Below are 27186 nucleotides of genomic sequence, written 5' to 3' on the forward strand. Positions count from 1 at the left end.
CTGCCCCGTTATTCCTTCCTAGCAATGTCCTTACAGACCCACCCAGAGGCATGTCAACTGATTCCGGATCCGATCAGGTTGGCAATCAATACTAAATGTAAAAAAATATGCATAACCTGCCGTGGTAATGCCAGATATTGAGGAAGGGCTAAAGAGAGACTTTGTCATTGATTTTCTAGTACAAACCGTGACTTCTTAGGCTAGTGACACCAGTTTTGAACTCCTCTGGTTATTTACATGGCGTCTCTTCTTCCCTGAAGGGCTTTGATGAGGGGGCAAATCAAAGGTGTTTTCCTTTCAGTCACTCAGTGGCGGATGGATGGAAAGAGGGATGGGCGGTTGTTCTGTACCCCGAAGGTTGTCAGATGGGGCGTGCACAGGGAAGGCCAGCAGAGTCAGTGTGCACGCACAGATAGCTTCTGGGTGGCAGCCAGGGTTTTAAGTGAATGAATCACTCACTGCCTAGACAAAAGGGTTGTGGGAAGCAAACCTGAACACATTCTTTTTTTTTTTTTATTATTACTACAGTATTGTCTCAGAGAGATAAGTGCATGGACCACCATTTTATTCGTGATAGTAGATGGTTAAAAGTAACCACTGATATTTTTTCTTCTCACCTACCTGGTCTCCTTTGATCTTCCTACCCCTGTCTACCTCTCTGTTTTCGGAAGATAAGTGTGAGGAGTGTGTGTAACCATGGAGGGATAGTACTTTCAAATACCGATGTTCAGTTTTGTTGAGAGACTTTTCGCGTAACTTAAAATCCATCCATGGATGTGTAAAATGGACAGAGCTGTGCAGCCATTGCTAGACTCTAATCTAGAACATTCTCAACCCCCCCCCCGCCCCTACAGAGCCCTGGTTTGAGTTTTTCTGTGAAATGGAGTAATATAATACATGGTCTTTTAATCCAGTTTATTTTACTCACCATGATGTTTTTCAAGGCCCTTTCCACTGTACCCTTTAGCAACTTTTTTTTTTATTAAGTAAGATCTGATGTATAAACGTCCGTCTTATTTTTCCTTTCTTTATTAGTTTGCAGAGAAATTCATACAGTGTGTTCTGATCCTATTCCTCTCCCCTCCCCCACCTTCCCCCAACTCTGCATGCCCTTCTGTACCTACACAACTTTGCATTCTCTCTCTCTCTCTCTCTCTCTCTCTCTCTCTCAACCATCGAATCCAATTTGTGCTGTCATGCACTCTTAGATGTGTGGCCCTAGTCTGGATGGTCGTTGCTGCATAGGGCCACACTCTTAAACCTGATTCTCTCTCTCCCAGCAGCTATCAGATGGGAACAGCTCCTCAGCTAGGGGTGGGACTCTGTGCTCAGGTCCCCTATCCCCTGCTGGGACATTGTTTGGCTCCAGTCTGTGGAGGTCTTGTGCATGCTCAACCACTCTGAGTTCACACGTGTGACGGCACTGATGTGTCTGGAAACCTGCTGCTTCCTCATAGTCTTCCTCCACCTCTGGCTCTTCCAGTCTTAAATCCCCCCCTCCCCCGCAATGATCTCTGAGCCAGGGGAGGGCAAGGTGTAATAGAGATGTCCATTTAGGGTTGAACTCCCTCTAGTCTCTTTCTTTGCGCCTTGACCAATCTGTGTTAATTGCAAATCGAAGCTTCTCTAATGAGGGTTGAAAGAGGCACTAAGCCATGCGTATAATGATAAATCATTAGAAGCTGGTTTACTACTGGGTCCATTTAGCGGAACAACAATAGTAGGGCCCCTGGGATTGAACTCTGGTCGCCTGGCTTGGCAGCAACCATCTTTACTCACTGAGCCATCTTGTCAGCCCTTTTCTAGGGGTCTTAAAGGGACTCTTGTAGTTTTCTTTTAGAACCACCAGAAAGCCACCGCGGAGTTAAACCATTTCCTAGCTTTTCAGTGACAATTTTAAATGGCTGGGTATCATTTTTCCAGGCCCTTCCAAAGCGGTCTGCCTTCAAGGTGAGAAACAATGGCGGATTTTCCTGAAGTTGAGGCCTCTTCTGATGCTGACCCTAAAATAAGACCTTTTCAGGCAGATTTAGTTTGCTCTAAACATGTAATTTCCGAAGAGACAAGATTTGAGAAGTCTGTGCCAATCAGGTTGCCTTTGTTCTGGAAACCAGTCCTAATTTTGAGGCCATGATTTAAAAAAAAAGAAAGAAAGAAAAGAAAGAAAACAAAAACAACACACTTTCTCAATGGGAAAACAAAGGCCAGGCAGGGCTAAGGGTGTTCACACTGCCTCTGTAAACGTTTATTCTAAGAGCTGAATGTTGACTCGAGGAGAAACCTGGAAAACTAAGCCAAGTAAAGAAAAAAAACCACCAAAGTAAAACCACTGCAAACAAAACCCAAGCAACTGCTTCCATGTGAACTGCAGTGTAAACATCGCCCCTGAGACTTGGTGCTTAACTGGCCTCATCCCTAATACCCATGCCCACAGACCTGCATTTGGACACGGTTTGGGTATTTAAGGAGACACGATCATCAACTGGGCATCAGCAAGAGTGGCCTCAGGTTTTGGTTGAACTCTGCTTTGCCATATCACTCTAGACAAACGTGCCTAAAATATGTGATGTAGGTTTCTTTAGGGGAAGGCTAGCTATAGGGGTTGCTGTGGGCCCTACGATCTGTCATAGCCATGAGACGGCAAGTATATTCTCATTTGCATAATGGTTAAGCTAATTCTGGGGAAGGGAAAGACCCATGGAGAGTAAAGAGGATCATTTTAGAGATACTACTTTTGGAGTTTTTTCATCCCCGCTTGTTATCAGTAACTTGTTTCTAATAGTTTGCCATCATACAACATATCCAGGACAGACAGCCAAGATCCTAGGGGTCTTGGGAAATGAATGAGACCAACGAAGTTTCTGGAAAAGTTTTTTCAGCTCTTGAGTGTTTCCTGAAATCATTGCTGGGGAGACTCGTTCCAATGCAGGTTTTAAGTGCCGGCATATTTGGATGAAGCTGTGAATTTAGGAATACCAAACCAAGCCGGGCAGTGGTGGCACACACCTTTAATCCCAGCACTTGGGAGGCAGAGGCAGGCGGATCTCTGTGAGTTCAAGGCCAGCCTGGTCTACAAGAGCTAGTTCCAGGATAGGTCCCAAAGCTACAGAGAAACCCCGTCTTGGGGGAAAAAAAGGAATACCAAACAAAATGACCCAAACCGAAAGAGTTCCTCTGTAAGCCAGGGGACTTAAATGATAAAAATATAATCCAGTTTATAGTAAACCAGCAGCATTCTCAGAGCCAACAGTCTACACAAATGCAGCTGCTGATCTCAGGCCACAATACTTCCCCAAAATGTAGTGCGCCAGCCAGGTGGCACGCTGGCAAGAAAGACACCGAGAGTGTAGTAGGGACGTTTCATTTTGTCACCAGGACTACATGGTTCAGGGCTTCAGGCAGCGTTCTGTAAAGGGCTGCTCCTATATCACATCATTCAGACTTAAATTGCTCACCATGCATTGCAGAGGTCCACATTCTCTCCCAGTGACCTCTCTAAGATTTCTGTATGTTGAAGTGATGGGCTGGACTTCCAGTATTGGTTGGCTCTATTTTAGAGATGAGGCTCTAGCAGAAGACAGCCAATAGCACCCCACTCCCCATGCTGGTGTAGCAGCCACATAGCAACAGGGGCTTTTAGCGGCTACCGGATTTGCTAAAAGCAGTCACTCCAATTAGCAGTAAGAGCCATGCACCTGGCGTTACTCGGAATTCTGCCTCTCTTAAGGATGATTTTTAATGTAATCTATTTGTACTTTAAATAACAAAAAACTTACTCAGTCTTTGGAGGGGGTATATCAAAAAAACCTAGCAAAGGTGCATGGAGCCTTTCAGAATTGATTACTGATATAGAATGTGTGGGGTGTGTGCTTGCTGAACGATTCTTTCCAACAGCAGAATTTGGAAATGTTGTTTTCTCATGGTTCACTTCCTGATTTTGACTATGATCATATTGATACTGTAGTTGTCTCCGTAGAAATTCTAGCACTGCCCCAGGCTCCTGACGTGAGTAGGCTTTGCCGCCAGACTTGTCACCAGGGAGAATAAAAATGATCTCTCTGAGCTGCAAACATGTAGCAAAAGCGGTTTCTCTTCAACTCCCGTTGCAAGATGTCAAATCAATACAAAGGCAAGAGCTGCACCATACTGTCAAAATGCTGCAGTTGGCCTGGCGAGACAGGCTAGCAGGTAGAGGCACTTGCCACACAAGCTGCAAGACTGGAGTTCGATGCCCAGAAGCAGAGAAGGTGGAAGGAGAGAAGAGAATTGACTCCACCACATCATCCTCCATCTCCACGTGTGCACAGTGCCCATACACACCCCTCCCATACGCACTAAAACATGCTATTGTCAATGTCTAACATTTAAAAAACATTTTTCTCCTTTAAACACCTGGTACCCCCCTTCTATGTTTTTTTTTCTATCATAAAATGCTCCTGGGTGTTTTGGATAGTATGATGGCTTTCTTGTAGTTTCCTTTCTTTTAAAAAAATATTTATTCATGTGTATGTGTGTGTGAGAGAGTGTATGTATGTACACCACGCTCATGCAGGAGTCCATAGAGATCAAAAAAGGACACTGGAGCCCCTGGAACTGGAGTTACAAGTGGTGTGCATCTCCATGTGGGTGCAGGGAATGGAACCCAGGTCTCTGTAAAGAGCAGAACCATTTCCATCCCCCTTCTGTTCTCCGTTCTGAGGACTTAAAAACAAAACAAAACCACAACAGCATCTGCTGAGTCAATATTTTCCAGGACTTCTAGGTTTTAGAAAGAGTGATAGAGTACATCTCTACCCTTTATTCTTGTGTTTTGAAAGCCTAAACCACCTAAAATAATCAATCAACTCTACTGTCGAACCTTCAGAAGCTCTATTGGCTCCTCACATCCTGGGGTTCACCCTCATTCTTTAATGGGCTTAGTCCACTGATATCATAGTCACTGTGCGGTTTCTGCATCTGCTGACATTCCTTTCATCTCGGATTGTGACCTCCCACAGAAAGGGTCCAGACCACATTGATTTGCACTGCTAACCATTGAGAAGCAGACAATTCTTACATAGAAAGCACTTTGGGAAAATTCTTCAAGTTGCAAGTTCTTCAAATTTGTTCTCTATCTGATTTCTAATGGGTCGGCTCCCACCAGTTTGGGTTCACAGATATTGCCAACAGTGCTTGTTGACTGAAAATGGATTCTCTAGGTGAGATGAAAGTTTGGCAAGACTTTGTCGGCATGGGATTTCTAGGTCATGCCATTCCTGGTTTATGTGTGAAATTATGGAAATTCGTGGTTAAGTTTCCAAACTACAGCTTCTCTCTCCCCTCTTTTACCAGTTTTTTGCACCTGCCCATCTTCCCTATTTCCCTCCTGTTTTCAGAATTCCTTATGCTGCCTCCATGTTGTGGATCTGCTCTGTGGAATGAGTGAAATGTTCTAACTTAGACCAAATTGTTTAGGACGATGCAGAACAGAGATGCGGGGAGTCAAAGTTGAGGAATTGGAAACAGTCATGTAGTCACTGAATGTCTTTAGGACTGGCAAGCCAACTGAGAACAAAACTTAGCTTCAGGAAAGTCTGTGGCAATAAACGTGTGCATTAGTTATGATCTGGTAAAGGAATTTAAGTTTATTATTAATAAAGAAAAAATAAAGCCACCTCTAACTTCCAGAGTCTAGAAAAAATGAAATATTGCTGTGCCTCACACACGGGTAACTTCCCACTGTTAGCTAAGAGGTTTGCTATCAAGTCTGTCACTGAAGAGAATGAAAATCTGCTTGTCTGTCTGTCATCATTTGTGATTCTTTTCTTTGGTAAGAGTTCAAAGAGAATGCTACTTCTACCCACCTTTTGGCCTGTGGAGTAAGATTTATGAGACAAAAAAAATAATTAAAGATGATAATGCTTCCCCCAAAACTTCTGATTGTTTAGCCCGAACTTGTTTGATTTCTTTCATGAAAGCTGGTTGCCATCTAGACACTTGGTCTCTATTGATGTTACTTGTGACAGATGCCAAGCCTGGTGCCAATCCGCAATCCTTATCTTGTTTCATTTAATTAGCCACTGTGGGTCACTCTAGCCGCCTGGAGACCTTTCTTCTTGGTTGCACCTTCTCAGTCTCCAAACCCAGAGTCCTCAGAGTCTCTTAGGAGGGACTTCCTGGGGCCCTCTCTCTCCCTCTTCCTCCTTGTATCCTTCACACCTGGTGTCAGGGCTGTAAGCAACCGCCACGGCTCGCTTTCCTTTTGAATTCTATAACCTGTCATCCATCCAGCTGCCCTCTTGACACCCTTGCCTGGTTTTCTAAAGCTTTCTTACATATAATGTGTCTAAGGCAAGTTCCTAGTCTCTCTTGGAAGGCCCTCGTCTCACAATGGGTCTCACTTTGATTTGTAGAAGGTCCTTTCTCCCAGGGATCAGCCAAACGTGGTTAGCCCCACTACTCCGCGCTGCTCACTCAGGCGGCAAAGCTTCTTTTGGTGTTGTAAGAAGGCATCTAGAATGTAGCCCATCTCTGGCATCCCCCTGTCTCATTCCAGCTTTCACATTTTTGCTGCCCGGAACATTATGTCACCTTGGAACCGCCTTTTTCTTTCTTTTTCTTTTTTTCTTTTTTAAATTTCCTTCCTGCTAAGAAGCAGCCAGCTCTGTCACAGAAAAATGGAAGCCAGGTGATATCAGGACTATTTAGGATCTCCCAGTTACCTCTGAGTTCACTCAAGGAAAAGTGCCCCCACCCTCATGCCGTGGGCCATATCATTCCTTATTTCTCCATCTTTCTTCATTTCTCCCCCCTTCTTTCTCTCTCATTCCACCCTTCCTCTGTCTCCCTTCTTTTTCTCTTCCTTCCTTCTTTCTTCCCCTCCCTCCCTCCTTCCTTCCCCCCTTCTTTCTGTCAGTGTCTTATTCCATAGCTCAGGCTAGCCCCAAACTCCTGACCCTCCTGCCTTGGTCTCCCACACATGGAGGTTACAGTTTGTTTAATGCATCTGGCTTCCCTTGGACTTCTTACAGATTTGTGCTCTCTCTGCTTTAGGGTCCTGGTCTCTTTGGCTGCCGGTTGGATGTGATGGATGCTCTTCTGATCCAGAACTTGCCCATTTGCTGTCTCTTCAAACTCTCCCCTTGTTCCTTTTTCTCCATGAGGTAATGATTTCAGTTTCACCTTGATTATGTTACCTGAAGTAGCAACTTTTTTCTGCATCCCCCTACTCTTATATGTCACTCATTTATTTATTTATTTATATCTTCATCACCTTCTAACCTACAGTATTTTATTTTATTTTATTTTATTTTACTTATCCAATGCCCTAAAGCAGAATGGAACATCTATAAGGGCAGAATTCTGTTTTGTCCAACTCCTCTTTGTTACTAGGACTTAAGCTGGCATGTAGTTAGACATTCAATTTATGTTTCTTTTTTTGAACAAGTTGAGAACAATATGTGATATTTCTTAGCATAAACTAAGTGGCATATTAGATTATTATTTGAGTCAAGGAGCAGGAAGAGATGTTTGTGGGGAGGTCAAGGCTTGCAGAAGCATTCAGGTTGAACTCAGTTCATCTGACCACTTCAGTGGGCTCCGCCATCCCCTTCTCAATCCTCCTTGTCTGGTTGAATGCACCTTTTACTATTACTGAGGCTATTTTACAGTTCTGTTAAAAACCATTTAAAATTACAAAACAAGACGGTATTGCGTTAACTCTGACCTTACAAGACCCTGGGTTTTATAACTGTTTAGAGAAAATGTGGAAAGGTTGAGTGTGTTTGCTGGCCCCGGTCGTTCTATTACTCATCCCTATAAAGAGGTTTTAAAGCACATATTAAAAAGATTCCATCTCTCTTGTCTCCTACTTTTCTTCTCATCTTCCTTCCTCGGGTTTCAAAGGGTCCGAAGCGAGACCCCTGAGGGTCTGGAGGTAGAGCGCTAGAGCAGGCTGGCTTGGAGCTGGCCTCAGTCCGCAGGTCCTGACCCGGAGTCACTGCTCTGATGGTTGCTCAGCGCAGGGGCCAGTGCACGCTTATGGTGAGCAAGCCCTCGGCGGCTGCTGTTCTGCCCAGGGTAGCTGTCTCTTGGGGCCCTTTGCTTGTTTGTACTTCCACAGATGTGTTTCCCCATATCCAGCTAGGGCTAGCGCTGCAGCCGAGATGCCTCAGGGTGTGGAACGGGAAAACTGGGGTGGCAGGTAGCTTTCCAGAAAACATCCTAGGCCAGGGATGACATCACCCGTTTCCCATAGTACCGCAGTGGGATGACCTTGAGGAGCTCAGGTTATTTCGAGGGCCCCATGCAGGTCAGGATTTGCCTTCAACTGCATCCCCAAACCAGGGAGTCTGTAAACTTGGCATCAATCACCTACTGGGGACCTCACAGTGGTCGAATTCTGTGATCTCCAGAATCCCCCAGAGTGTCGCGTGTTTGTAGGATCCAAACTGTTCGCCGTTCTGCATCCTGACTGGTTAGTGTTCGTTAGAGACAAATGCATGTGTGAAATTTAGTGGAGATTTGTGTGTAATTTTGTTAGTCATAGGCTGGCTTGTTTTGTTTTCCTAAACAGAGCAGGCAAATATGCTAAAATGCCAACAACTTTATTACTACCTGTGTCTCACAGAAAATTGTAGCGCGTTTGAGCTACAGAGGACATTGGAGAGAACACCTCACCCAATCATGTCCCCCCCCCCCCCGAAGAGGAGAGTGGGGTGAAGAGGGGCAGTGACTCACCCGAGCTCCCACACTGACTTTCTGGCAGGGTTAAACATCCGAAGCTGTGTCTTCTAGTCTCCTGTGATTAGAAGTGAGTTAAAATGAAAATGACCATTGCTGTTATGGCAAAATGCAGAGATGTGCAGTCATGGCAGCCTCTTCTTGTTTTTTTGCACCAGAAGAGGGTTGGTAGCTAGAAGAAAAGCAAGCCGAGGGTATTAGCGACAGTACAGTCCCTTGTAAGACACGGACCTCCATTCATTCATGAATTCAGCCAACATGCAGTGACAAGTCCCAAGAGATAGCCAGACTTCAAGGTGGAAGGTTTGGGAGCCAGACTGAAGATTCAAATACACTGTGCTAAGTACCATTTATTTGTCTTCACCTCAGGGAGTAAGTGTGGTCTCGGAGAGACACCTATGCCTGGAATATTTCTGCAGTTTGGGTAAGGGAGGAAAGGGCAGCCATGGGCGTGGAAGGATGGAGGCTGAGAGCAGCAGGCGACACACAGGCTTCGTGGCGGCTGGAGTACCAGCACGCGGGTCCACCTTCGTGCTTTACTTTCTGCATTGGCAAGGAACGAACCCAAGGTACTGCTCTGTGTTAAGGGCCAATCTGCCCAGGAAGGGCTCCCGACAGTTTTGCTGTGTGTAGGGCTGAGGAGGTTCCTGGAAGGCAAGACTTTTAATTCTCATACCAGGACCGTTTGGGCAAACAGAGCAGGACGGTTGGACAGCCTATCTTTATGTGGGCATCTGCCAACTTAATCGAGGGCCTGTCTGCTTTGTTTTGTTTTATTTTCCTGTTGGGTAACAGATAAACTTGTTAACAATGGGATATGAAAAAGAAGGAGAGGGAGACAAGGTACTTGTAGACTGGAAAAACGAAGGACCAGGGAGGGACCAGGGAGCCACCATACACTCAGCTCTTGAGTATGAAAACTAGTGAGAGATGGCATCTATCTATCTATCTATCTATCTATCTATCTATCTATCTATCTATCTAATCTATCTATCTAATCTCCTTCTGTCTATCTATCCATCCTTCCATCTACCTATCATCTATTTCTTCCTTCCTCCGTTCTTCCATCCTTTCTTTCCTTCCTTCCTTCCTTCCTTCCTCTTATATATCCGTCCTTCTACCCACCATCCATCTATCTGTTTATCCATTGACCTACCTTCATGACTGATATATCTATAGACCTATAGAGGGGGTCAACCCGGAGCCGTAATGTTGGAAATTTATGGGAGAAATGGAACAGGAAATAACTTTCATCAAATTTCTATAAAAAAACCTGTCATTCCTGTCAGCAGTTCATTAACTCTGATGAAGATGATCATGTGATTGACTTCATTAAAATTAGATTTCCTACCATTTAAAGATATTCATTAGGTGATAGTCATTGAAGGTGGAATTGGGTGATTTCCTCTAGAATTTGTGTTATATTAACCTATTCAAATCCCACGGCTTGCTACATGCTTTAAAAATGAATCTTGCTTCTAGGGCATAGTGGCACAAATGCACAATCTCAGCACTTGGGGGTGGAACCAGGAGGGTAAAGTTCAAGGTCAGCTGCAGCTACACAGTGCATTTGAAGCCAGCTGGGGCAATGCGAAATTCTGCTTACAACAAAACAAGCTTGTTTTCCAGGGTGGAGTGGCAGATGCCTACACTCTTGGCACTCAGAGGTTAGGGGGAGGCGGCTCATGAGTTTCAAGCTATATTGTATTATGTAATGAGGCTTCGCCTCCCACCAAATAAAACAAAATAAAGGCAAGATTGATTTTTGAGAGCAAAAAGGACATTTGTAAGCACACTGCTTCAGGTGGCTGTGTTAGAATGACAAGCCTTATCTATCTCTTTTCTCTGACTTCAAATCAATTAGAATAGCACCATGTAATAGAAACATACCAGTCACCTGGCAACTACATTTTAAAAAGCGTATGTATGCATGTGTGTATATGTTAGAGAGAGAATAATAAAACCAAACTTAATAATGTATTTAAATCAACAAGATACACTTAAACACCACAATTTTAACACAAAATCACCGTAGAGAATTATTGAGATATACCGCTTTTTCTTTTTTGCTGTGTACTGTCTGTAACTCTGTGTTCTTTTCAATTACAAAGCATTCCCAACTCAAATACAAACTATTTATTAGGGATATTTGACCTGAACACAGTTTTTTTTTTTGTTCAGATATTTGAAAAAAGTAGGTTGATAAATAAGAATCATTAGAAGCATTTTTCAGTTTTTAATGATTGACTTGCATGGCGGCTTGAAACCTCAAATCAGCTTGATTAACAAAACCCAAAGGGTTATGAATAGTAACTTATAATGGCTTATTCAAGTGCTCACTCACAAGAAAGCTAGTTCTCCAAGTATTGTAAGCCGTGTAATTGGTGTTTAGCAGAAATAAACACACAGCATGTGTCTCTTCATATATATGAATATACATATATCTGGATATGTATATACATGTCTGTTACATCTCTGAATATATGTATATTCATATCTCAAATATTTGCTATAAGCCCCATGGCAATTAGCAACTACAAAATTGCATAAAATCTTACAGATTCTGTTAGACTGGTAGCCTACTTATTTTGCCTTGTGGATCAAACACGACATAATAGCAGTATATTTTGTGATAATACTGCTCTGACCATACCATCAGAGCTTGAACGGGCTAGTCAGTGTCCTTTAATTATGGATCAGCAATTCCAAGCTAAATTTTATAACAGTCTTTGCCCAGAAAGGGTCAACATACTATTTTGATGACTTTCAAATAAAAAAATGATCTAGCGGATTGAAAAGTGGTAGAACCAAAGGAAACCCTTAGGCCTAAGAATGACAAAGACTTGAGCGGGTCACCCCTATTTCAAACACTTGCTAGCCACAGGTGGTTGGCTTATGCAGAATAGGATGGCAAGGACAAAGATCACATTAGGATTAGGAACTTGAAAGCGGTCACCCTTTTGTCTCTCCTGTGGTTTGCCGCTTCCTCTCCCTGACCCCACCCCAACTTTTCTGTGGATAGTAGTTCTGTCTCCTCCCTGTAGATGGCAGCACTTTCTTCTCGAAGTTAGGAGGCCTTCTTAGCACTTAGGTTCCTACAGTTTTCATAGAAAGAATCATTCTCTAGAAAATTCTTTGGAAGCACAGGTCAGAATATTTCCAGTTCCACTGTGATTCTGCCATTGGGTTGGGAGAGAATCCGTTTGCCTTCTCCCTGGAGAACCCTTCACAGCTCAGTGTGGAGGGAGCCCGAGGAGATTTCAGGGGTCCAACTTAAAACCCTTAGCATTCCTGTGGCCACCCAGAGCCACCCCTCACGCAGCGACCAGAGTGGACACTCCCACGCTGTGACAATAACTCTGCTTTCACTTTGCACTGAACTTTGTAACCGGGTTTTTAAGGACTCCCACAGAACCTGACATTACATATATATGCTATCCACATCTGGTTTTAAGGGGACCTAATATAGTATAATTAAGGTTAATATTTTTAAAATTCATTTACATTTAGAAGTTCCCTTCTCCTGTTCTTCACATCACGTTGGTGATAAGGTAAGAGAACATTATGTAAGGAATGAAGCGTCGAGGAAAGAGATGGAGGATTCAGTTGGTCTCCCAATTTTTGGCATACATCTGTGCCCAGCACTTGAATCCTGTGTGGAAGCCAAAAAAACTGTGGACTGATGTCTTGATCCTTTTTGACTGACAGATTAAAATTACAGGCTCTGTTTTTCTGTAATTTTTACTCATTCTGTTTCCCCAGTACAGCTTCAATGCTCTATTTGAATTTTAATCATAATTTTTCTTAGTTGAGCTTCATGCCAACATTGTGCTGTATTGTATAATGCGTTTAAAGTGCTATGCTTTTGACTCAAGAAAAAAAATCACTGTTTTCTTATTGCATTCTTTAATTCTTTTGAGCCTATGAGATGGATGATTAATGGCTTGGAGGAGAGAGAGAAGATGGGAGAGAGGGGGGAAGATGACTTTACCCAAACTTGCACACGTCAGTAGATCAATTAAGTCCTTTGTCATACATTTGCTTGATATTAACCTTTATAAACCACGGAGCATTTTTTAAGATGAAGGAACTGGGTTAAGAGAGAATCGATCTTCACCATCTTGTGAATGATGGGCTCGGTAGAGAAAATTCGACTGGCGTGTTTTTCCGCCTTTGGTTTCCAATGGAGACTCCTTCCAAGGACTCGTTGCGTATACAGGCACTGGAGAACAGAAAATATGATGTCAGATTTCCATAATCTCTTGCACTTCGTTCTATTCAGACCGTTTCCCCATCTGCTTTCTTAGCATTCCTCTCCAAAATGCAACCACGGCTTGAAATTTACAACGTCTCTTCATGCCCCCTCTGCTCCATTCTCAATAATCCCAACCACCGTCCCATGTACCCAGTTTTCAAATTTACAACTTTATCCTCTCCATTCATCTGGGTAGGGCAACTGACCTACAAAGAACTCTAGAGCAGCCATCTTAAGACCGAGTTTATGCGTCCATTGTACAAATTCTAGTGCAATTACTCCCCACCTGCTTTTCTGAGTGACTCTGCTGGGTGACTCAGGGAACCACACCCTTCATCTGGACCTATTTTATGTTCTGAGCCATGTTGGCAGTCACAGGAAGCCTGGGAACATCCTCCCAGAAGGATGCTCCTAACCGAGTGAAGAAGACAAGGCTATAATAACATAACTCAAATTTAATGTCAGTTTCAGATTAGTGGTAAGCAGCCATATTTCCAGGAAGCATCATCAAGTACATGTGATTTGAAAGACACCAAGAGAGAAAAAGCATCTGGTGACACTATAATGGTTATCGTCTATGTCTGTCCGTAAAAGACAGGCCAAATTCCAGCTAAAAGTTAGAGATAATAAAGACAGATTTTACTTATAATCTTTGTTAGACTTCCTGAATTGTATAAGGGTGAAAGTCTGATGATGATACTGCAAGCCCTTCTGAGAGGCCCCTTCTGGTTTGAGGGCACCCAACCAGATGGCAAGCAAAGTCCTTCTGGGATAATAGGAGACTTTCAAGGTGTACCCCTCATAGTCAGAGTTCTGTGAACTAACTAAATATCATTGCCTCTAGACTTGAGAGCACTGGATACTGTATGTATTCAGTGCTATGTACCCAGGAAAAGGCAAAGCTGCTGGGAGCATGAAGGAAGAATCATCTGTAGATGCTGAGGCTAGCAAAGGCAAACAGATTGAAAGTGAATATCATCAAAAATCTCAGAGACAGGAAGAGGAAATCTAACAGAGACCCACCTCACCCAAGCCCAGGAGGAGTGGACGAATAGAACCCACTTCCCGTTCCTATCACGGTGCTGACGGGACAAACGACACCACTTCTGTGATGTCCTTCCCGAGTGTGTAACTTAAAAGGGACATTAGAAAAATTTCAAATTGTGGGACATGTCCCAGAAAGAGATAACATATTTCAAAATTGTCCAGATTATGCACAATTCCAGGTCAAGGGAAAAAGAGAGACATGTTGACCAAATGTGGGCCCAATCCTAGACTGGATGTTGGATCAGAAAAGCAGGTCTTTATAAGGCAGCTGGCAGAATTTGGATACAGTCTATAGATCTGAAAATAGTAGTGTATCTAGGTGAATACCTTGGCTTAGAAAGGGCACTGTGCTTAGATAAGAGAAAATGACCTTGTTTTTGGAAGTGTGTGCTGAAATGTACAGTTTGCTGTCAGATACCCCAGAGGAAAGACAGACAATATGAAGAGAAAGGAGGGGTGACAGACAGGTGTAGCGAAGAGAATCCAGGTAAAATGCAGGGGGGATATTTTGTTCAGTTTCTGTTTCCTTTAAATACAGAATTACAGAATAAGTAAGCATGGCTTTTAAAAAGAAGCAGGTTGATGGAAACGTTCATGTGTTTATGGTGCCTCTTTCTCAGAGACTGCCAGTAACAATCGGAGCCATTGCTGGTGTTCTAGTTAGCATCAGGAGAAGTCTAGGAGTTCCCGGGCCACATGCAAGGGCCCAGCGCTTCATGCTTTGGTCTGTTTTTGTGGTAATGGCCAGTCTGGGCTGTAGTGCATGGACAGTGCCCGGTAGTTTGCAAACAGTCCGTACAGTTTGGAGTGTTGTTGTCACAGCCTCTTCTGTGTTTGGATAGATTTGAGTGGCAGAATCATCAGTGACTTCGCCAAGACCTCATCGGGAGCTCTGCACCGGGAGGTCTGCTCTTCCGGGGCATTTCTTTAAGCATCACTTCTGGAGCCACAACTGAAACTCGCATTAAACACAGAGACTTAGAGAGGATTTCTAATCCGAAAGTCTAGAATCAAACATGCCCGACAATCTGGAACTCTTTGGGCATCAACGTAAGTGTCCTGGTTGGGAAATCCCGCACCTGACTGCTATGGGAGGCCGTCTAACACAGGCACACAGAGAACATTGCATAAAATTGCCTTCAAGCTATGTGTGTAATGTGTGTATGAAATACAACTGAATTTCATGTTTAGACACGCGTCCTATTCTCATGGCATCCTGTTATGCAGCATCTAAAAGTATTGTAAATCTGAAAAAAATCCATATCTTTCAGGAAAGAGTCAAATTAGGGTAAACCAGTAAACAACAGTCTTTGATAATCTGAGAAATAGTCACCTTTATTTATTTTAAGAGGAACAATTAGCTCTTAGAGTCTGTTTCTTCTGTTAGAACTGCTAAGTTAGCAATGTTCTAGCATTTCAGATGACTGAGGCAGGAGGATCACAAATTTGGGGTTCAGCCTGGGGCACACAGTGAGAACCTAGCTCAGAAAAATATGTTGGTTTAGTATTAACTTTAATGCAGATATTTAATATTCCTAGTCTCAATTTTGAACCATATGCCCTTTCCCCCAGCAACACTAGTAAGATGGCAAATGGGGAGATTAAAGTTGAGTAAATATTTCTATAACTTTTAAATTATAATTTGATATATATTTAGAAAAAGTGTTGCTAGTATTCTCATCTCTATTTTAATTAATGGTTGTCTTGGATGGTAAATTTATTGAAACAGTAATTTTCCCTAGAAATAAAGCATCGTAGACAAGCAGAAGAAAAACTCCCTAAACAAAGGATCTCGATACATTAGAAAAAGCTCCAAAGAAGACCTAGTGGAGGCTGCCCACCCTGTTTTACCTGACATAAATAAAAGAATTTGAGTTCTAAGCAGGAATGGAGAAAAAAGTTAATCCCGTGAAAAATCCTGTTCCCTTAGAAGATTTCTGATGTGGATTCTGCCCTGTCGGCTCATATGGGATTGGTTTGTACTTTTAAATACAGCATGTAGTTTATTATGTTTTAAAACTATTACATCTTAATTTATTGATCCAATGTGTGCACCTACACATTACCTATGTTGGGGGTCAGAAGGCAACTTGCAAGGGTTGGTTCTCTTATTCTACCCTGTGGGTTTGGGGGATCAAACTCGGATCTTGAGGTCGGCAGGTGTCTTTACTCATCAAGCAACCACAGTGTAAGCCCTGCATTGTGTTTCTTGACCTTTGATTATCTTATACACCTTTTGGGTGTATCCACTCATCATTAATTCAGTGCGATATCACACAATATACACATAAAACGTGATAGCTGACTACTAAATTAAAAAAAAACCTATTCAATAAACACTTATTAAATTCATCCATTATTTAAGATAGAACCTGACATTTTCTTCATTTTTAAAAATAAAACATAGGTAAGGTGCTCACTTCCTCTGTGAAGATTTCTACATGTGTGTTCCTTTTAGTGACTGTGCCATCAGAAGTAAATTCGGAGTTAAGATTCCTGTATCAAGCTGGGTGGTGGTGGCACACACCTTTAATCTCAGCACTCAGAAGGCAGAGGCAGGCAGATCTCTATGAGTATGAGGCCAGCCTGGTCTATAAGAACTAGTTCCAGGACAGGCTCCCAAGCTACAGAGAAACCCTGTCTCGAAAAAACAAAAACAAACAAACAAACAAAAATCCTGTATCTAAGAATATGCATATCATCTGCAGGTGATGGGTAGTAGACAGATGCCTGTCTGTGAATCATTGCTATGTCTTGTTTCCATGACATCCTCCCCGGGTTGTGGCACCATCCACACCATTTTAAACACTGGCACTCTAGATGTACGGAGGAGCGTCTCATTTTTGCCAAGCTTAGATACGGAAGACAGCAGCGGGCGCTTGTGTTTTAAAGCTGCAGTGCCGTAACACAGCCCTGGTCCTCAGGAAACTGACAATGCTGCTGGGTTTACAGAGCCTTCTCTGGACCAGCCCAGCTGAGGTCCATTTGCCAACTAAGAAAACCAATAAATTCATATTCTTTTCCTCTGCAAACCCTTAACGTTCACAGCAAAAATCATCTCAGAATACATAAGCTTAAGGTAAAGTTTCTCTGCAAATTGGAAATTCTTCCTCTTGGTAACACTAAGGATTGGTTACTATTCTCAGCATTCTTCCAAGAGCCTAGCTCACCCCCTTTCTCAACAGCCTACTGTTTGTAAGAAAATTATCGCTTAGAATGGATTTTAGCACACACACACACACACACACACACACACGCTAAACTGTTTTTTGGCAATTAGACATTCAGTTCACAAAGCAGAACTTCCAGATGTGGGGTGGGCTAGAATCTCTGGTTGATGGACTCATTGATTAAATGTTATCAAAGATCTGGGTTCCTTTCAAACTTTCTACTCTGCTGTGTCCCATGTATCTATTGTACCCTAGGTGGGGGTCACCACACTGTCATAGGACATCACCACCAGCCTCTAGAGACATGCTTTAGGTTCACATTTTAATGAGAGGTCATGATTAAATTGCTAAGATCCGGGAATACTAGTAGTCCCATTCATCTGATGACCTCAGCTGATGTGATGTGCCTACCCCTGACCAACTAACGACCTCCATGCACCAGAGTGTCCCTCCGAGTACCGTTCGGTTGTGGTGGTACCACGACTGGGGTTGCTATCAAATATCCCTCCCTATAGAGATGTCCAAGTAGGGCTGTATTTCTCTGAGCACATTCCTCTCAGTGAGTGTGCTTCCAAGAAAACAAAGACCTGGAGTCCTTCAAACAGGGACCAAAGACTGTGGTGAAATGTAATGGTATTTCTTAGAGACTTCGAAATAAGATTTCTGGGGGGGGGGTTGGGGTGGGGGGAGAACTTGGGTATGTTGTCTAGGTAGAATAGGGCCCAGTGGAGGTCTGGTAGGTGACATAAGGCAGGCTTTGCTTCTGTGATGACCTCAGATGGCTTTTGGTGGCAGTCTAGTGGGTCTGATTACTCTTAAGTTTCCATTTATAAATAAGATGCCAGCACACAATACTTGTCACGCTTCTCACAGCTGAGCCGAGAATGTTAATGAAATTAAAATCGAGAAAGTATTTCCTTGAGAGAAATTTCACTACAAGTATTTACTAAATTAGGGCAAAACACTCTGGAAGTTTTCATTATGCATAATTAAAAATACGGGTATCATGAATGAAGTCATGAATCATTTCAACTTTTTGTTTTTACAGCAATCTGGTTATCACACATAATTGACATTTAACTGTAGCTAATATTTGATTTAATATAGCGATCTCTAAATATAAAACTGAAAAAAGCGAATATTAAGTAATGAAGAAGAGAGGATCAACTCAGGTCCCAGGGCTCACGTAAGAAGTGATTTAGCTATCGAGTTGTCTCACCAGCTTCCCTTGTTAAGATTCTTAAGCAAAAGAACCTTTGACACCATTCATTTTTATGTAAGTGGTCATGTTTAATTTTGCTATCATAACTCCAGTGGAGTCTGGCATTTTTCAAAGATTCTGTCATCATGGATCATGGGCAGATGCAGATGACAGGGGGGCAATCGCTCTTCATTCCAAAATGCACTTGGAGGGAAAAAAAGATGTAAAGTCTACAGTGGAAAGAAAAGAAGTCTGAAGAAAAGAAAAAAAGAGAGGGAAAAGAGAAGCAAACTCAGCAGAAGTATAAGAAAAACCCTCAGCGAGTAAGCTTCCCCATATATGTATGAATTGACCAGAGTTGCCCACAGAAGCAAGGAAAATCACCGGGAAATAGTGTACAACTTATTTGCCTAAAATTCTCGGTTAATGCACTTTTGGGAGCATTTTGCAGATAACGACCCTCACTCTGCACTTTATTAGGAAGCAGAGCCGTTTTCCTTTGTCCCACCTTCCATCCCGGGATATACTTTGTATTGCTCAAGAGCTATAGAATTGTATCCATGCCTATTGTTGCCCTCCTGATGGGAATTCACGCAATCGAAAGCGTTTATCCTCTCTTAGTAGAAAAATTGGGCACTTGGACATAATGAAAGCCCCACCGTTGTCCAAGGCACGGAAAATGTCCTACCGTCAGCTTTGTTCTAAAGTTTCCACGTTCCCCAGGACAACCTATTGAAAATGGAGCCCAGCACTCAGACACTCAGGAATGTGTTCCGGCAGGCTTGGTGTCCAGACTTACAGAGTTATACTTCACTACTTTTAATGGGTGGTAACCCATTAAAACAAACAAACAAAAAGTATTGTATTTTTTTTCCAAAGCAATGCGGGATAGAAACAGGGCTTCAGCGTCTCATGGGGGTTGCTAAAGAAGTTTACTGTACAGGTGTCAAATAGAGTCCCCTCTTTAAATAATCAGAGGTGATTGTCACATTTAAATATATGGAGGTGATTGTTACATTTAAATATATGTATTGACATATTCACTGGAGAATGGTGATTATCCCTGGAAAGTTAGGTTAATAAAAAAAATCAAATGAGGTTTTCCCTTCCACATTATACTTCATGCCCTTTTGTATTGTCTAAAGTTTTAAAGTGAACAAGTGTTATTTTGTAATTTAAAAAAAATTCAGCTGACAAATAACTCCAGGGAGTAAGAAATTACTTGGAGTGGAAAATGTTTAAATAATTAATTTGTCGATATGCCGCCTGGCTATTATTTTCTTTTGCTAAACCCAAACTCCCCTGCCTTTCTCAGGAGGTTGCTTTGCAGAGGAAACGTAAATGTTTCTAATGAAGTGAACAACTCAACCTTCCCGCCTCCCGCCTCAATGCTGCAGTTTGTTTTGTTAGCAGCAAATGTTGCAGATCAGTCTTAATGACAAATCAAGGAATGTGGGTGTTTAACAGGCGATTACAATGGAGACTGTGCCTTTATAACCTCTGATTTACCAAATTGGAGCAGGAAGGGAGGCTTGGGACAGCAGGAACGAGGTGCCAGAAGGGGTCTCAGTTGTACTGGGCACTGTGACATGGCACCCCAGATGTCACAGAGGAGTAGTTCTTCCAGCAGAAGCCCTGACTAGAATCTCTCCGGTTTTTCTGAATACACCACAAAACAGTGAAGAGAACGTTTTTGCCAATAACCTTTGTGATAACTTTTGCTGCATTATACAAAGGGTGGATTTCATTTGTTTGAACATGGTTATGTGCCCCAAAGTGTGTGGGGGGGAGGGGGAGGTTAATATACTCAGATACTCTTTTGGTCTCATTTTTTAAAAAATATAAATGACAGATACTTCAGCCATTTATCAAAATCATTATAAAAACCAAAACCATGATTTAGCTTAGGCCGATTTCAAATAGAGGGCATTTTTAGGACAGACGGAAGAGACAGCAGCAATGGCGATGGTTGTCCTATGACGTCACATGCCAGGAGGTAATTAAGAAACAGTTTCTGTTGCATGGCGAATCGGGTTTAGCAAATCCATGATCAAACTGGAAACTTTTATCAGTGTTCCACCTTAATCACATGGTTGTAAATGCTAAACGACTACTCACCAGGTAGAAAAGCCCTGGACGCTATCAATAGACACATTTCAGGGTTTTCGTTCATTCCAGGCCGAGTCTTTTCTCACTAGCTTATAGAACAGTCATCATCGGTTCACTGTGCTCTAAATCAGGTGCGTCTTGAAATTTATTTTATTTTTTCCCGAGTTCTCTTCGCCAGCTCTTCCCCACCATGCCTTTCCTTCAGGGTCTTAGACTCCTTCCATTAGGATGGAACTATGTCCCTCTCTAGGCAGGCTAAAGCGCTGAATGTCTCAGTATCTCAGGAGGTGACCTTAGTGGAGATGGGGCTCATTGGCACTTCCCGCCTCCCTAAAGATCTGTAGGTAGTTGATGTCGACTGCGGGAGGGAGAGCATTGCTCTTGAGTGGTGTGGCCACAGGTAAGTTGTTCACGCGCCTGCGAATGACTTCCCCATTCGTGCTTGCACACGCAAGCCTAACTGAACCCATTGGCACCAGAAAGAAAAAAAAGAGGAAAATAAAACAACTCTTGAAAGTGGAAATGGATCTAGTTGAGAAAAGGGCAGGGATCAGGGGAGTAGAAGGGAGACAAGGGGAGGTAAGAGGAAAGGGTTAATGTAACAAAACACTAAAAAGTGTTTGAAAATGTCACAGTGTAACTAATCATTATGTATAAAAGGTATGTGCTAATAAAAATAGCAGATGGGTGAAAACAGGAAATCTTTACAGATGTAAAGGGGATAAAGTGAGGGACTAAGGGCTGGCCTAAGTCAATGTGGAAGGAAACTTGGGGCACAGGCATGCACAGGAAGCAAGCCATGGGAAGATGAAGGCGGGGACAGAGTGATGCTTCCACAAGTCAAAGTATACCAAAGATTGTCAGCAAAGAGTCAGGATCCACAGGAAGCTGTGGGGCAGACTTTTCATCAGAGCCACAGAAAGAACCAGCCCTATTTATACCAGCTTCCGGCACTGTGAGGGAATACGTTTGTATATTTGTGTATTTGCTGCTTTGTTGCAGCAACCATAGGAAGCTAATACCTGCTCTCACCCATTCTAATGTTCCAGAGCAAGCCTTACACATTCTTTCCTAGAAACAGAAAGTCTACCGATGAAGACTATTTTTGCACAACCATAAGACTGAAGGCAGCTTCATGGAGGTAACTGGAAAGGCCTTTACCCTTGACCCAGTTGAAAGAAGGGCCACGGGTGGAGTTGGAGAGTCTTCTTGGCAGGCGGACCAATGAATGACTCAGGGAAACTGGGGTTGTTTTGTCACTCCATGTATCGCTGTGCAAGAAGGGACCAAAGCATTATTTTCTTCTACTTATTTATGGGGGCAGAGAATACTGGCTGTTGTAGAGGCATGGGCAGAACCTTCAGACCGAACCCGATTATCTTTAAAAAGTCACTTCCTGTGTCTTCTACTGGCAGATTATGAGGCTATGGAAGTTCTAGTTGGAGAAGTGATGTGTAGAGCAATTTTGGCACATCCCTGGTCAAGAGGACTTTGGGGGGGATTTGTTTTTAACAAGATGGTGAGTGGTTGAGACATAATGCTCTGTGTGAAGCAGACGGAATAAGTACCTCTAGAATTGGGGAAAATGGATTATCAGGGACAGTGTATGGGTCTTTGAAGTCTCTAGGAACAGCCTGCTCAGTTTGACTCAGGCTTCAATGGACTCAGAGTCGACACCACTCTCTGGTATGATTTACTCCCAGCCGGTAGTCGAAAATATCTCTCATTTTCCTTGTGGACTTACTGCCAAATGCATGCTTTGAAATAGTGCCATTTGGGGACATTTGGTGTCTCATAGCACACAATGGGGTTGGTGGTAGGTGAGGGGTAAGTGCTCGTTCTGTGATAATGAATAACTACCCTTTTGTTTGAAGTCACGTTGTTTGAACGTTCTTGTCCCCAGCCAAGGCATTATATGCCAAGAACTAGTAAGGGTTTCTGGATCATTGGAGAGTCATTTGCCCTGGGTGGGTAGTTGGCCTGTGTGAGGTCTTCCTGCATTACCCCAAAGTGAAGGAAATCAGGAGGGACTCTTCGTTTTCGTCCAATGACAGCGGGTTCTGTGGTGGAGCTCTTTCTCCGCGCTAGCTTGCATCTGTCGAAGCCTTTGATGAGCACATGCTTAGACGCATGAGTCACGCTGTCTATTTTTAGGAAAAGCGTCCTCTACCCAGTGGAACATTTACAGGTAAAGCTGAAGGAACCACATCTTGCTAGATCTTCACTGGTATATTAATAGAAGTGGCTGATTAAGTGTGGGACCAGTTAGAGTCATCATTGACAACTGTTTAGGCAGCCAATTATGTCAGCCGCTGCTGTGCTTTGAATCCTAAATGCCCCTCACAGTCCCATGTTCTAAATGTTTTCTTTTCCTTGGCTGCTGGTGCTGTTTAAGGATGCTGAAGAAACTTTAAGAGGCAGAGCCTTCAGTGGGTCATTAGAAGTACCTTTGAAGGTTCTAGTCTGGCTATGGTCCTGGTCTTGCTTTCTGTTTCCTGGTCCACCATCTCATGAGTAGACTCCGCGATTAGCAGGGACTACTCTTTACCATGACTCTACCATGCATTGAACTCCCCTAAGAATGGGAGCCAAGACAACTGCTTCTTGTGTGCTGTCTGTGAAGGCACCGTCACAGGTCACAACCGTAACTAACAGAGAAGGTAAGGGTCCAGTTTCAGAAAAGGTAAAGGAAGGGGACAAGACAAAAGATGGATGCTAAAGGAAGGGTTTATCTCAGGGAAGAGATGTGCCTCAAGGAGCAGGCAAGGAAATTGACATACATTGCAAGAGCTATAGATGGTTCACCTATTACTTTGACATAGCCTACGTTGTTTCTGCTTTCTAATGGCAGCAATAACATACATTCCATAGAGGAGAAGCTTTCCTTCCAATTTTGTGTGCTGATCTTTTCCTGTGCTACTGATGCATGGCTCTCAACGCTGAGTCAAAGCAGCAACATAGTTCCCTCCCAGAAGCCATCACTCCATAGTGCAGCATGCGGCTAAGTTGGCGTGCTGAAGAGGTCAGGTGCAAATGCGCCAGGCATGTTCCAGTGAGGATGTGCTATTTGCTTTCTCCGTTCTGCGATGGACAACTTCCTCCAAGTGAAAGGGAAGAAATATTTATTTTGGCTCATGGTGTCAGTTAAGGGTCACTTTGACCCATGTGTCTGGGTAGAACATCATGGCAGTGGGAGCCTGTGGCAGAGGGTTGTACTTGGAAGAGAAATGGGAGGGGCTAGAGAAAAGCCGTCCCCCTCTGGCTGACCTTGAGTGACACACTTCTATTGGGCCCCACTTTCTAAGATTTTCTGAATCCTTTCCAAACAGCGCCACCAACTGGGGAATAAAGCATTCAAAATGTGAACCTGTGGAGGACATTTTAAATTCCTATTGGACCAGATCTATTCAGCTCATGGTGGGGTTTTCAAGATGAACTACGTGGCAGTCGAGGAGTGGTGATAGTTTTAGCTTCTTAGAGTTAAAAGTTACTGCCTAGAGCAGTGCCCAGAAAACAAAATGAGGGGTTGGGATGGTTTTAGAGGTCAGATTATGCCAGGACTCAGATGACCTCCAGATAGGACAGGCCCAGAGAAGTCACCCCAGAGGTCTGGTCTGGCCAGAAGATGTTCTGGAATTGTATGGTTTGGAGAGGCAGTGGTGTGGTCAGAAAGTCAGTTAAATATGAGTGGGTGTGAGAACACTTTAAATTCCAGAAGGGAAACAGGGTGACTTGGCAATTCTGATTGCCAGTGGGAAGGGTCAGGGCTTGGGAGACTTCAGGGAACAGAGGAAAGAATCTCAAGGCAAGAAGGGACCCAACAGCAGGAGCCAGAAGCCTTTGTCAGATGTGCAGAATACCACGGAGGGGCAGATAATAGTGTGGGGAACAGTACTGGGGTGAAAGAGGATGCCCAAGTAATCAGAAGACGGAGGACTGAGGAAGTGTGAGGAAAACAGGCCCCAGACGTCAGTTCAGTGTGGAAAGGATTTCAGGCGGCACCGATGGCTTCTGACGTGGGTTATGTTGATAGATGCTGGCACAGCAGCTGCGCTTTCCTCTCTGTGACCAGACAAGGGCTGGCAGAGTTGTTTGGCCACCAAAGGGGATCATTGTATGGCAGAGGTAGTGGTGAATTTTTGTGAGTGTCGACATGGAGATAAAATGTGGTGTCGAGAAAACCGGCTTGGTCGGAGAAGAGATTGTCATACAGGAAAAGAGAACTTGTATTGATGGGATGGGTTAGTTGGTGGGTTTTTAGGTTTTATGCGGCATCTGTAAGATCCGAAATTTTATTTGGGTATACACGGTTTCTGAGAAAGATTAATCCGGACTTGTGCGGAGGCTAGCTCCGAGAGGGAGAAATCCAGAGCTGTGCCTGGCCAGCTCTGAGGATTTGCTGGATCTTTTTCTTCCTTCTTTACAAGTTCCAAATGTGAGCGTTGGTTAGGATGATGGCTACGGAAATTGGAAAGGGGAAGTGAACTGAGAATTTTCCTGGACACGTACATTGAATGCTGGTGTTCAGAAGAGGAAGGGGTTGTGGCTAGAAAGATTCGGATGTGGGAGGGAGAGGACCAGGAGACCTAGAGTGGTGTGGCTGTCGGAGGGGTGGGGGTGGGGGGACGAACTCAGAGGACGGAGGTGACCGGGGATACGGTGTACACAGTAGATTGAGCATGGAAGACTTGGAAGTCAGAAGCACTGGATCCCCGGAGCTGGAGTTACAGGTGCTTGTGTGTCAGCTGACGTGGGTGCTGGGAACCATAGCCAGGTCCTCTGCAACAGCAGTTCAAGCCTTTGACAGCTGAGCCATCTCACTGGCCCCAACCTCCTGGTCCTGACTGGCAGCATTTTCAGATTACTCAGATGAATTTTAAAAAAAATACCTGTGGCTGACTCTCCCTAGGTTCTGATTTTGTTGGTATGGGATGGAGCCTAAGCTGGGATATCATTTAAATCCTCTGGTCATGATCCTAAGACATAGACAGAGTTGGAGACCATCAGACTTTCAAATGTTCTACTGGAAGAATTCAGACGAGGCTTATGTTTAATGTCGTTGGTTTGTTTGAAGCTCTGTCCATTGAACGCATCCCAAAAGAATGTTTGGAATCAACACTGTGACATACACCTGCTGGCCCTTTATAGCCAAAAAAACGTCCTCAGTATCTGTCTAAATAATTTGAATGTTGTAGGAATTTCCAGCTAGAAGTTGTCTTATTTTTTTAAAAATCTATTTTTCTAATAAAAATGTGGTGGAGTCATTAAAGAGAAGTGTGGTTTTTAGAAGGTTAGAGTTTTGGTTCTTTTAAGTAGAACACAGATGCTGATAAAACCAAGCTTTAATTTTTCTTTTAAGGCCATATTTTTCTTTTTTAGTTTCCTTTAAAGTAGAATTTTGTAGGTGAAGCGTCATTGAAGTTTATTTTAATAAAACCCTTTAATGTTGTGTTTGGGAAGCAGAGACCTGAGACTGACTGATGTATTTAATGTTATCAAAGCTTACACGCAGCTTTACAAACAGATCATCTGAGACCAGAACCTTGCGATGCTGACAGGTCTTTCTTGCTCCTCCCATCCTTTCCTTGTACCTATGTTTTCCTTTATGGTTCAGTCTATTTTGTTACACCTTTGCTAACTGCTACACATTTGAAACTTTTGCAAAAGGTAGGCCAGAGTGATTCTAAAGTTTTGTTTGTTTGTTTTGTTTTTCGAGATAGGGTTTCTTTGTGTAACAGCCCTGGCTATCCTGGAACCCCCTTTGGAGACCAGGCTGGCCTCAGACTCACAGAGATCCCCCTGCCTCTGTCTTCCCCGTTTCTGTGATTAAAGGCGTGTGCCACCACGCCTGGCTGTGATCCTAACTTTTTACCCAATGGATGAGAACACATTCCTGATAAACACTGACAGATATTTGTTCAGAAAAAAGTTGTGCCCAAGATCAGCTTTAGCTGAGGCTAGCTTTTGCAAATTAAGTTTTTAGTTTGAGCCACGGAGCTTTTATGTGCAGCTGGCAACACATTTTCTACTCTGCCTTTCTATAAAATGGCTATTAATAGTACTGGGGAAGTAACAAGTAGAAATTATAAAGGTAGGGTCTTCACGCATGGTGGCACTCCTTAATCCCAGCACTTGGGAGGCAGAGGCAGGCAGATTTCTGTGGGTTCCAGGCCAGCCTGGCCTACACAGTGCATTCCAGGACAGCTGGAGCTACCGATAAGACTCCACGTTAAAAAACAAAGAAGAAAAAGGAGAGACAAAGTATATATAGGAGAAGCTTTCTCTTTACTGTGTGATTGGCAGTCTGTGTGCTAGTCGCAGCCTCTCGGAGTTGAAGCATCTATTTCTCCATCTTTTTTATTGGGGATATTTTTTTAAAAGGAGAATTTTGTTTTCTTTTTTAATTTATGAAACTAGCTTATGTTTGTGTGGAAATATAGGAAATGTTAAAGGATATAAGAGGGTCAGCAGTGTGGTCATTTTAATAATTTTGTTTCTTTACATCAAATGATAAATCCCTTTTGGAATAAATGATTAAAATTTTTTGGTATCATGGTATTATGATTCACTGTCAGAGCTAATAATTTTTTCTCTATCCACATATTTTGTTGTTGTTGTTGTTTAATGTTTATTTTCAAGTATTTAATGGGGGAGTTCTAAAAAGCATCCCTGGAATTACGTAT

General features: G+C 43.1%; 1 protein-coding gene across 3 annotated transcripts in view; it reads left to right on the forward strand.

Moving 5' to 3' along the window:
- Esr1 (estrogen receptor 1) overlaps nucleotides 1–27186 on the forward strand; it is a 343514-nt gene that overhangs the window by 46368 nt on the left and 269960 nt on the right. For 2 of the 3 annotated variants that reach the window (XM_050135642.1, XM_050135645.1), the window contains exon 2: nucleotides 7033–7142. The exons of the other annotated variant lie outside the window; for it this stretch is intronic. The gene's annotated coding sequence lies outside the window, so the exon portion shown is untranslated. The remainder of the gene's footprint in view (nucleotides 1–7032; nucleotides 7143–27186) is intronic. 3 annotated transcript variants of the gene reach the window in all.

The sequence above is a fragment of the Alexandromys fortis genome, unplaced genomic scaffold, assembly GCF_014885135.2.
Source record: "Alexandromys fortis isolate MF-2015 unplaced genomic scaffold, M_Fortis_MF-2015_v1.1 scaffold_23, whole genome shotgun sequence".
Classification (NCBI taxonomy): Eukaryota; Metazoa; Chordata; class Mammalia; order Rodentia; family Cricetidae; genus Alexandromys; species Alexandromys fortis.